The sequence below is a fragment of the Vulpes lagopus genome, chromosome 8, assembly GCF_018345385.1.
Source record: "Vulpes lagopus strain Blue_001 chromosome 8, ASM1834538v1, whole genome shotgun sequence".
Lineage (NCBI taxonomy): Eukaryota > Metazoa > Chordata > Mammalia > Carnivora > Canidae > Vulpes > Vulpes lagopus.
The window spans coordinates 35,736,250-35,748,800 of record NC_054831.1 but is presented as its reverse complement, the minus strand read 5'-3'; the positions used below and the strand labels follow the sequence as shown (position 1 = coordinate 35,748,800).

Genomic DNA, 12,551 nt, shown 5'->3' with positions numbered 1-12,551 from the left:
TTACAAAAGACATAATTTTAAAGTTCTACAAAAGCATTTTTCTCCTCAAGCAATGAATGTTCTATTGGAACTCTTATTCTAATTGGATAAATTACATTCTTTACAAGAGTGGAATGAAATTGAGGTTTTGGAGCATCTAAATTTGAAAAACTCTTAAAAGAATCATAAGTAGTGATAAATTACATGCGATTTGCCTTGTAAAATACAGTTGTTGGGAAAAGACATTCTGAATGAAGGTAAACAAGGCAGTACATGCAAAAAAAAAAGTGAGCTGAAGTATTTACCTATTTCAATATAAAAAGTAGAATTGAGAATATTCTCTACTTAACAGAATTTGCTGTGAATTTAACAGGTACCTCGGCACTTAAAGATACTATTTTCTCATTTAAAAATATGGTCTATGTAGAAGAGTCCATTGAGAAGGCTACAATTTTAAATATGTTTGCTAAAAACTTTAAAGGAGGGTACTGGAAATTTTATGAAAATATTAAAAATGAGGTCATATTGAAAAGAACGCATTCTTCGAGAAAGATACCACAATAGGTGCTGATATCATTAAGAAACTAAGGTATGTGAATATGTAGCAAGAGTAATTTTTCTGCTTGTTATTTTTTATGGCTCAATCGATATAAAAATGTTTGAAAAAACATTTCTTTAAAATAAATGTTCTCATCTTTAGAGGGAAATTTATTATTTAAAATAATTTTAAATTGTTTGAAAATATTTTTTAAAGTTTGTTAATAGAATTATTCTATATGGCCACCAACATAATAACCCCATCTGTTGGTCAATATATATTTCAAAAGTTATATAATTTGAATTCTTTTTAGATAGTTTTTCACTTTTAAAAGTATCCCAGTTGGGACAATAAATTAGATGATTATCCTGTCTATATATCTCTTCACATGCCTTGCTGTTTAAATATCTGTAGGTGAAAGGGCAGGTCTCACTCATAGTTCTTACTTTCCCAAAGTACATATGCCAGTGTGACAGAGACTATTACCTTATGTACAAATCCTTTTCTTCATCCTGTAGAAATTAGCCTACATTTTTGTAGCTTCTTGTAAAGCTTGTAAACGTGACAGAGTTTTATGAGTGGATGATGAGCACAAGTGACACATGTCAGTTTCAGGCATGGTGCATATTTGGGAGGTTCTTTTATTTTCTTTTCTCCTCTTGCTAGGCGAAGTAGCAACAACCATAAGCATGACCTTGAGAGCCCTCATTTTATTGATGGCAGAGCCACTTCCTGAATCGAGTCTGCATGTCTGAATTTTCTGGCAGTGGATACCAACCAGAAAAACTCAGTACTGTTACCGAAGCAAAAAAACACTTCATAGTTTTAACACACTGAGATTTTGGCGTTTATTATGGTAGCTAGGATTAATTGAACATATACAGAAATGGGTACCTTAAAGCAGAATGCTGCCATAATAAAATGGGAACTATGTGGTATTGTGTGGTTTTGTTTGTTTTTGAAGTAGACTCTATACTGGCCAATATGGGGCTTGAATTCATGACCCTGAGATCAAGATAAACTGAAATCAAGAGTCGGACACCCAACTAACAAAGCCATTTGCAAATGTGTTATCCGATAAAGAGCTAGAATCCAAAATCTATAATGAATTATCAAATTCGACACCCAAAAGCCAAAAAATTCAGTCAAGAAATGGGCAGGAGACATGAAAAGACATTTCTCCAAAGAAGATGTACAAATGGGTAACAGACACATGAAAACATGCTCAACATCACTCATTATCAGAGAAATGCAAATCAAAACCACAATGAGATACCATCTTACACCTGCCAGAATGGCTGAAATAAAAAAATACAAGAAAAAAGTGTTGGCAAGGATGTGGAGGAAAGGAAACCCTCTTATACTGTTAGTAGGAATGCAAACTGGTGCAGTCACTCTGGAAAGCAGTATGGAGGTTGCTAAAAAGTTAAAAATAGAGTTACCCTATGACCCAGCAGTTGCCTTATTAGATATTTTTCCAAAGTATACAAACAAACAAAAACCAAAAAAAAGTATACAAATATAGTGATTCTAAGGGGCACATGTCCCCCAATGCTTATAGCAACAATGTCCACAATAGCCCAAATATGGAACGAGATAAGAGGAAAACAGAGAGGGAGGCAAACCATAAGAGACTCTTAAAACTAGGAAACAAACTAAGGGCTGCTGGAGGGGAGGTGGATGGGGGGATGGGGTAACTGGGTGATGGGCATTAAGGAGAGCACTTGATGGAATGAGCACTGGGTGATGCAACTGATGAATCACTAAATTCTACCTCTGAAACTAATAATATACTAATTAACCTATATGTTAATTAAATTGAATTTTTTAAAAAAGAGAAAACAAAACAAAACAAAACAAAAATACAGAAGTAGGAAGGGAGCATGGAGGATGGCTAGTGATCCTGAGCGGGCAGTAGGTGCATGGGTGTGGGGGCTGCTTGGGCCTGGGGGCTGGTGTCCCTGAATGTTCTAGCCTCACCTACTATAGAACAGCCCTTGACCAGTCACTATCACTGACTTGAACAGACCTAGGGAGGTCATATACAGGCTGGGACTTAATCCATGGAGACTGTGATCAGAGGTACCTGGGTAGGCTGGGCGACAGGCTGCATGGTGGTGGTGGGGGTGGTGAGCCCACCAGCCCTTGTCAGTGTGGTCTGTGCAGCCAACCTAGTAATGGCAATGGGGCTGATCACCTGGCTTCAGGAGTTGGCAATAGTGCCCAAGGTGGTGATGGGTTTGGCCAGGGAGGCTCTGGTGCTGTGGCCCACATTTCTGGCAAGGCTGGGGGGAATGGTGCCTGTCACTATGCTGAGGGTTGTGAAGCCTATGGTGTTTTTCACAATCGACATGGTGATGGTGGGCTTCATAGTGGAGACAGTGACCGGGGTGACCAGGTGAATACCCCTCAGTGGACATGGTATCCACCTTTAGCACCACCTGGGTCACCACCTTACTTCCCATGGCCAGTGGCAATTTGGGAGATGGCAATGTTGGTTTTGGGGGGGGTGTTCCACTTCCTGAAGTCACCACCTTGGTGGTGATAGTGGTGATGGGGCACTTGATGCCAGGACTGCTGTCACACCCGTGGCCAACTTGGAGATGGTCTTGATGATGGAGGTTGTGCTGGACTTAACAGTGCTGGGGGCAAATGCTTTGAATGCCCAGTAAGGGCTTAGTCCCAGCCACACTGGTCTATATGGAACTGATGATAGTGGTGGGTTTGCCATCTGCTGAGGGAACCAGCTTCAGGAAGGTCCCAGCTGACAGGGGCTCTTTGGTCTGGACACCCACCATCACTTTGCCCAGATTGGAAATCAAAGCACTGCCTTCTGCAATAGAAATGGGGCTCTTCACCCATGGTCTTGGTGATACCACCCACAACCATGGCCATCACCTGGGCTTGCTGAGCCATCATCACATTCCCTGACTTGTGTGCCAGGATGATGAGGTGGGTGGATGTGTTGGCAGTGGAAGAGATGGAAGTCCCCACCTGGGCTGTTGCAGTCACCAGTGTTTGAGTGGCTGGGTTGCTGGCCATAACTGGCACATATATAAACTACAGAGTATAGCCAGGAGGGTGGTGGTGCCAGTTATCATAGCCATGGTTCTGACGATGGCGGTGCCTGCTGCAACACCTGGCACTGTGGGCACCAAGGAAGATCATCTGGGTGGTGGCAGCTGTGGCTGCTAGTGCAACCATCCTGCTCATCTTTGGGCTGCTGCAGATCACTGTTCCCCGGGCACTCTGCCCATTCTGCAGTGAGAACTGCTTTTGATAAAGTAAGGAATACCTTCTACATTGTTAGATCAAATAATCAGATGTGAATTAGAGGTTATTTCTTGTTTTTCAATATGTACACACAGAATTTCCCAGCCCTGTTTATCCAGAAGACCATATGTAGTGCTTTACCATACCGTCTTTGTCTAAAATCAAGTGTCTCTGTGTGTGGGTTTATCTGGGGGTTCTCACCTCTGTCTCAGGTCTGCCTAACTCTGCACCCAGTATCATACGCTTACTTATTGCAGTGTAAAAATAAATCTTGATGTCCATTAGAGCAAATCCCATCACCTTTTTCTTCTCTTTTGGCTATTCTCGGTCCTTCACATTCCCATATAAATTTTAGAATCAGCTGACAATTTCACAAAGGAACCTATTGGGATTTTGATGATAATTCATTGGATCTATAAATCAATTTGGGGAGAATTTTTACAGTATTGCATCTTCAACTTCGTCACTCATATAATCTCATATACAAATGGATTTAGTTTGCAGATACATTGAGAGTTTTGCATCTATGTTCATACAGGGGATCAGTCTATTTTTTGTCTTATACTGTCCTGTTTAAGCTCTGCAATCAAGGTTTTGTTCCTTTCATAAATTGAATTGCTGGAATGTGTATGTTCATTCCCTATCCTCTGAAACAGTCTGTAGAGGATTAGCATGACGTCTCCCTAAATGTTTGGTAGACATCACTGAACTTTCTGGACTGCTCTGCTATCAACGTGCACTCCACCGCAGCATACTTGGAGGATATAAGATCTCAATAAAGGGTGATTCATCTACAGAAAATAGAACCCGCTCTTGCTTCATGTGCACCACTAGAAAACGAGTCCTTGACTAATTGAATTACATTGTTGTCTTCCTCTTTTAAAAAAAAGCATATATTATTTGATGCTTACTATATGTCAGACACTCTGCTAAGAAATTGGCTTGTACTATCTCACTTAATCCTTTAACAAAACTAGGAGAGCCTTTGGTTCACTGATGAGAAGCCTGAGGCATGGAGAGATCAGCAAACTCCATGGAGGACCAAGCTGGGGAGCAGTGGAGGCATGATTCTATCCCAGGCAACCTGGCGCCAGAGCTTCCTCCCTTCACCCCCAGCTAATGCAGTCTATTTTAGGCTTAGACTATTGCTCTTTTTTCTTCTCTATTGAATTGACTCTTCTACTCACTTATTTCCTCATTTTCTTAATATCAAATAAATGCCTTCATAGTCGAATTTTCCTTGATTAATGCTTTGTTCAAATTCTGTGTTTCAATATATGGTATTTTATTCTCACTCCTGAATGGTTGTTAATTTTAATTTGGAGTTTTTCTTCATCTGGAGTTATTTAGAAGAATGGTTTAACATTTCTGAGTGGAAAGTTTCTTCGGGGTTAGCCTTTGGTTATTTACTGTCTGGTTTTGTGACATTGTAATCAGAATTGGGCTGTGTAATTTCTGCTTTAAGCACTTTTTCCTTTAGAATTTTTTTGTAACCTAACATCTGGCTAATTATTGCCAGTATTCCATGGTGTTTGAAGAGAATGTTTTTTCAATTTGTTTGGTACACATTTCTATATATATCTATCACAGCAAGAGAGATATTTGTGATATTTAAATCTTTATATGGTCAGTTTTTTTCCAGCTTACTTGCCATTTTCTGAGAGAGATTTTTTTCTTCCTCCTTGGTCATGGTTTGCCAGTTTCTCTTTGTATTTTTGAAGATATTTGCCTTATATATTTCAACGCTGTGCTCAGTCATTAACATTTTTCAACATCTCTGCAAAGTGTATTTTTTTTATCAATATAAAACATTTGTCCTCATCACACTTAATACTTGGCCTTTTTTCAATTTTTATCAAATATCCATTTTTTTCCTCAAGCCAATTTTCATTTTTATAATAGTGACCTGGCACGTCTTTGTTACCAGTTTTCCATGTCAGAAACACATCTGCTGCCTTAGTGCTGCCGCGGGCCCCACCTTACTTATCCCTCGTTGTCTCTGATCTTTTCAGAGCCCTTCAATGAAGTCTTGTGAAGATCCATTTACTCTTTTAAACTGGTAAGATATAATGTAGGAAAACCTATCTGTTGACTGTTCATCTCAGCCTGTATTTTCAGTGTGGCTTGCTCCTACTTCACAGAGGTCTTCCAGGACCATTTGGAACATAATCATTTTCCAAAAACCTTTCTCAGCCTTCTGCAGGAAAGCAGGGCTGTACCTCAGGGCCACTGGCATTGTGCTTTCTTGCCTTTGTTCTTCTTTATTTTTTCCATCATGTATATATTGTGTTTCACTAGGGATTAACTTCCAAATGTGGACAGATCTGTTCAGATGAAGTTTGCATGGCTACATTCCATGTGCTACTTGGAGGCTTGCTGGAATCTTCTCTTCCCTTCTGTTTCTTATTGGCACTTCTGGTGCACAGCCCTGGTTTTCTTCTTTACCTTAAAGGAGTGATTGGAATGATTTGAATAGAGGGGAATAATAACAGAAATGATTATTCCTCTAATAATTTTGTATAACCTTCGATTCTAGCACCTATACTCTGCATGTTATTTTTTTAAATCAGTGTCACCCATTAAATAAGTCCGTAAATAGCAAGAAGTGATATTTGTGCTGAATCACCTTTCTGGCCCCAGTGTGCAGTGTTATGCCTGGCACATAAGCATTCCATAAATGCGACTAATGAGGCACATGTAAATAGATTAATGCATTTATACATACCTAACCCAGAAGGCCATGGGAGATGCAAATGTATTGAACCACGTGTCTTTACTTGTGCCCTTAGCCTCTAACAATCTATTCTTCATATAGCAGCCAGAAAGATTCTTTTAAAACTTAAATCTGATCATGTCACTTCTCTGCTCAAAATCTGGTACTAGGCACTTACTATCTCACTTCAAGTAAAAGCTAGAGTTCTCACACTGGCCTGTGATATCCAATACAATGTGTCCTCATCTCCCTCTGCTCTTTATACAACCCACTCCAGCTATGTTGGCCTCACTGGTTATCCTTAAACAACCTAAGCAGACTATAGCCTCCAGGATTTTGCGTTTTCTTTCCCTCTGCCTGGCCCGTACTCCTCCTCCCCGACATTCACATGGCTTGCTCTGTTACCTGATTCCAACCTCCGCTGGAATGCCACCTTCCTTGAGAATCCCATCCCAACCCAATCTGCCCGTGCCTCTCTTACCACATTGATTTCCTTATACACTGTGACACTACCTGACATATTAAATATTTGTTTATTTACTCCTTCTAGAATGTATGCTCCATGACAAAGGACACATGTCTAGTTTTTCACTGCTGCATCCCAAGGGCTTAGTGAATGATAGATGTAATTTTTAAATGAATAAATAGAAGTATTTGCTTGGCGTTGGTGGCTACTGCTACATTTGCTATAGTCTCTCATATTGAACACATAGACATATACATGTCAGGAAGGAGTGACCATCACTGAATACCACTGGGGATTGTTTAGGTGTGCAGCCATGGCAGGGCAGGCTGGCAGCCATGCACCCTTACCCATGCTCCATATGAGCCAGGTGCTTGGCTATTCATGGATAAGCAAAAACTGCGGGCTTATCCTGGGAGAAGGATGCTATAAAGCCTGTACTCTTTAGATTTTGTGCCCATGACAAAGTAACTCTCATGGGATGGGTGGTGGGAAAAAGCTGAGACTGCACCTGGCTTCAAAGAACAAGACCAATCTTGGTTTGGTGTCTGCAGAATGTCGTCTTCTAGCACTCATGATGCCATGGACAAGAAAGCATGTGAAAAATTGTATATGTATTTAGCTCAAATACAGGTCTGCTATTTCACAGGCTAGGACTTTGGTCACCAGAAGCAGGGGTTTGCAGACTACATTTTCCCCTCAGCTTGCAATGCCAGTGTAGAAGATGGCTATTTGCAATACAATTAATGGAGTGATTTAGGGATAAAGATACATTGTGTATCCTTAAAAACTACTTAATTGAACTAAATTAAAGCTTAGAACCAACATGGAATCATGGAAAGATAATAAAAATTGTCTAATTTGCCTGTAAAATTCTATGATTTTGTCTTCTACACTTATAAACTTGAGCATTTGTGAATTTTAAATATATGTAGGATGACCTCTTGATTCTATAGGATAATATTTTGACATGTAGGCTGAACTTTCTAATGGATTAGTAATCTTTAAGAAAACTGAAATTAAATTATCAGTGATGAAATAAAGAAGAAGTTGATCTTAAATCTTAAGGTAATGCTGCCAACTTTGTACTGTCCTATCTCTCATGTTTATTGAGAATTTACAATGTACTAGGTACTATAAGGGCTTCCAATGTACTTAATTAAGGATATTAATTATGATGTAATTAGTAAGGAGGAGGGTTAAGGATGTTCTTATTAACTTATTGTCTGCGTTTCACCTTGAGGACACAGGGTCAGAGAATATTTTTCCTAAGACTGATAAATGGAGGAGCTGGAATTATTTTGAAGGTAATCTCAGTGCAGAATCTGTGTTCCAACCTGGAGTTTCTCTCTTATAATCAGTAGTCTGGGTGCCTTGAGGAGATCTGGATCCTGTCATGCTGAGCAAATTTCAAAAAAAAAAAAAAATCAAAGGAACCCAATTATTTAGGCCCTGAAACATTTCCAGGGTTTTGGAGCTAAAGGCAAGGGGAAAAAATTCCAGAGGTGATAAGACAAAATGAAGGGGAAGCATAGAGCTCTCTGAGTGCCTTTGAAAGAGTGGCCATGAATCAATTTCTGTGTCTTGAGTAATAATTTGGTAATTCGAGGGAGTAGAACATATATACAAAAACATGATAAATCCAAATCTTTAGGTTTTCCTAAAATTTGTATAAAACAAGTTATTTTTCTGTACATGTTCTATAAAAATTTTGTAATTAGGGGCACCTGGGTGGCTCAGCAAGTTAAACATCCAACTCTTGATTTTGGCTCAGGTCATGATCTTAAGGTTATTAGATCAAGTTCTGCATTGAGCTCTGAGCTGGGTGTGGAGCCTGTTAAGGTTCTCTCTCTCTCTTTCTCTCTTCCCTCTATCCCTACCCTCCTTATGCTTTATCTTAAAAAAAATCTGTAATTAATATTCAGATTTGACTGTTTCAAAGAGTTTTACTCAGTTATCACACATGTTATGAATCTGTCAAATTAATACTTGTTAAGTAAAGCACAGCATGCCCCATGGTGAATGGTCAGATGTGGTTCAACACAAAACACAGGAAAATTGAGAGAGTGGTTTAATACAGGACCTGAGGGAAGTAGCTGGCACCTACCGGAGCCATGGGGGAAGATCAAGGCAGGGTGAGAACAAAGAGAGAGAGGCAGGACCTGGGACATTTGCCTTTTTTAGGATGGAGTACTTTGGGGTTCACAGGCTAAGCCTGGATTGGTTAATTCAAACCAAAAGAGCTGGGTGTTTGATAAACTCCACAGAAGTCTTCTTTAAGGGGTGTATAAGATGAAAGGCCTGGGAAGCAGGGATACTGTTTATTCCAAGAACTGTTGGAGAAGTCATGTCAGGAACTTATATTTACTCGTGACTCTGTGGGCTGCTGCTGGGGGCATGAGCTTGCATGAGGGGCTAGGGTCAGTTTAAGATTCCTACAGGCAGAAGAACAGATGACCAGGTAGCAGTACCAAGAAGTAGCATAGCTAAACTCCAGACATCATAGAGTGAGAGAACCTTAAAACAGTTATAGGAAAAATGTTAGCACACAGTGAATATAAATTGTGTTTCAAAAAATTGTCTTTAATGAGAATCTACCAAAATCATAACTTTTATAACAAAGTTGAGTTTTTGTTTCTGTTTTTAGCTAGATTATAGTTAAATTGAGAGAGGACTTTATTACATTCAATGCATAAGAAAACTTAAAGGACATTTTAATTTTTAATTTTCAAGTTTTCAAAAAATAACAGGGATGCCTGGGTGGTTCAGTTGGCTAAGTATCTGCTTTTGGCTCAGGTCTTGATCTTAGGGTCCTGGGATTGAGCCCCACCGAGGGCTCCCTGCTCAGCGGGGAGCCTGCTTCTCTCTCTCTCCTCTGCTCATTTCTCTCTCACCATCCCCATCTCTATCTCAAATAAATAAATAAAATCTTTTTAAAAAAAGAGTCATAGCTCATAAACATCTTACATTTAAAAAGTGTAACCTTGCCTAATTTCTTACTTATTTTTTTTAATACTTTTGACTATTTTTACCTTTTGTAGCTTCTCTAAGAGAAGTATTTTGTATTTCTCATTATAGATTTGCCAATTATAATTCATTTGTCGATTATAATTGTGTTTATTAATGTAGTAGGCTCCCCATCTGAGCTGTCAATTGTTTCCCTGAAACTACTACCAAAATTAAAAGGAATAGTGATCAAACTGTATTCGTCATGAATTTAAAATGAGATGAGATGTGAATGGAGACCTCTTCACCTCATGCTTTCAAACACAGAAGATTTCAAATGCCTTAAACGGTCTTAAATCTCACTTGGATACAAGTGTATGACACTGTAATTTTATGTTTTTATTTATATTTCTGTTAACATACAGTGTAATATTAGTTTCAGGTGTACAATTTAGCGATTCAACACTTCCATAAAGCATCTAGTGACACTGAACTTTAATGTGTATCTGTGGCTTGTTCCATAACCTCTCTACCTGATGCATTTTAAAGGCATCCCAACAATTATTACCAGGAATAAAGCTTTGAGGTCTATTTCAATATTACTTATTCACTCTCTATAAAGGGATTGGTGTCTCACAGAAATGTATATTTTTCTCCAAAAGGAAAATGAAAGTATACAGAATTTTCCACACCTACCTGACCAGGAAACTATTTACATTTCTCATGACAGCATACAAAAGAACAATTAGGAAAATGCAAGTCAATTTTTTTTCAAGATTTTATTTATTCATTTTAGAGAGAGAAAGTGTGCATTAATTGAGGGAGTCAGAGGGAGAAGTAGAGGGAGAATCTCAGGCTGACTCTGGCTGACCTGAATGTGGAACCCAACATGGGGCTAGATCTCAGAAGCCTGAGGGCATGACCTGAGCCAAAATCAGGAGTCAACCACTTACCTGACTGAGTGACCCAGGTCCCCTGGGAAAATGTGTGTCTATTAAATCAACCTAATTAGTTACATGATGCAAATGCTTTGAATTCTGATTTTTTTTTTGAGAGAGAGAGCAGAAGTGGGTGTGACATAGGGGCAGAAGGAGAGAATCTCAAGCCAGCTCCATGCTCAGTAAGGAGACTCATGGGAAGCTCAATCTTATGACCCAATGACCTGAGCCAAAACCAAGAGTCAGATGCTTAACCAACTGAGCACCCAAGCATCCTGACAATTGTTTTATACTTGAATTTTTACTGTCTAATATACATGTTCACGTTTTCCTTAATGATTTATCATTTTTTTTCTGACATTTCTAACAGGTCTTGCTTTGCATTAATTTGAAATCATCCATTCTATCTGCTGCAGGAATTGTTAAAACTATCTTGACTTCTTCAAATATTGCACCATTTATATGTTCAAAATAATGGATTCACTTGATTGTGTCTTGAATTGTATATTTTTAAACAATTGATTTTGAAATAACTACAGATTCACAGGAAGTCACAAAAAATGTACAAAGATGTCTCAGGTGCTTTTTACCCAATTCCCCAGTGGTAAAATCTTGCATAGCTATTATACAATATCAAAATGAGGGAATTGGCATTGGTACAACCCACAGAGCTTATTCAGATTTTACATGTACAAGCATGTGTATCTTCTGTGTGGATTCCTATAATCATCACCACAATCAGGATAAAAAATTGTTCTATCTTCTTGAGGCTCTCTGTGCTATTCCTTCATAGCCAGGCACATTTTCTTCCTAATCATTGGCAGCCACTGTTCTCCATTTCTATAATTGAATACTTTGAGAATTTTACATAAATAGAACTCTACAGCATGGAAACTTCTGAAATTGGCTTTCTTTTTTTTTTTTTTTTTTCATTCAGCATGATTCCCCTGGAACCCATCTGCATTGTATCAACAGCTCATTCATTTTTATTGTTGAGTAGTATTCCATGGTATGAATGTACCATGAATTGTTTAATCGTTTTTTGAAGCACATTTGGGTAATTTCTAATTTGGGTTTTCAAGAATAAAGCTGATATAAACACTCATAGATAGGTTTTTGTGTGAACACAAGTCTTCATTTATCTGTGACAAATGCCTAGAGTGTAATTATTCACTCATATGATAGTTTAGTGTTTTAATATTTTTCCCCAAGTGGCTATACCATGTTATATTCCCACCAGCAACCGATGAGTTAGTTATCCAGCTCCTCTGCATTCTCAGCAGCATTTGGTGTTGTCACTATGTTTTATTTATACTGTTCTGATAGATACCTTATTTTAGTTTCTCATTTCCCTAATGGCTAATGATGTTGGACATCTTTTCCTATAGGTTGGTTGCCATCTTCTTTGACGAACTATTTGTTTTGCTGATTTTCTTAGTGGACTTTTTCTTTTACTGTTGAGTTTTGAGAGTACTTTATGTATTTTAGATTTTAGATACAAGTTTTGTCAGATAGATGGTTTGTAAATATTATTTCTACCACTCTTGTAACTTGTTAATCTCTTTACAATTTTTGGTAGAGCAAAAGTTTTTACTTTGGGGGATGTACAATTAAACAGTATTTTAATTGTAATATTATTGCTTTTAAAAACTTTACTTAATACAATGTACCCTTTTAATTTTGCCAAAAATTATTCTTGCT

The 12,551-nt window shown here is 38.3% G+C and overlaps 1 pseudogene; it reads right to left on the bottom strand.

The window, feature by feature from the left end:
* Positions 1-2,500: 2,500 nt before the first annotated feature.
* LOC121497688 lies at positions 2,501-7,542 on the bottom strand (annotated as a pseudogene).
* Positions 7,543-12,551: the final 5,009 nt, after the last annotated feature.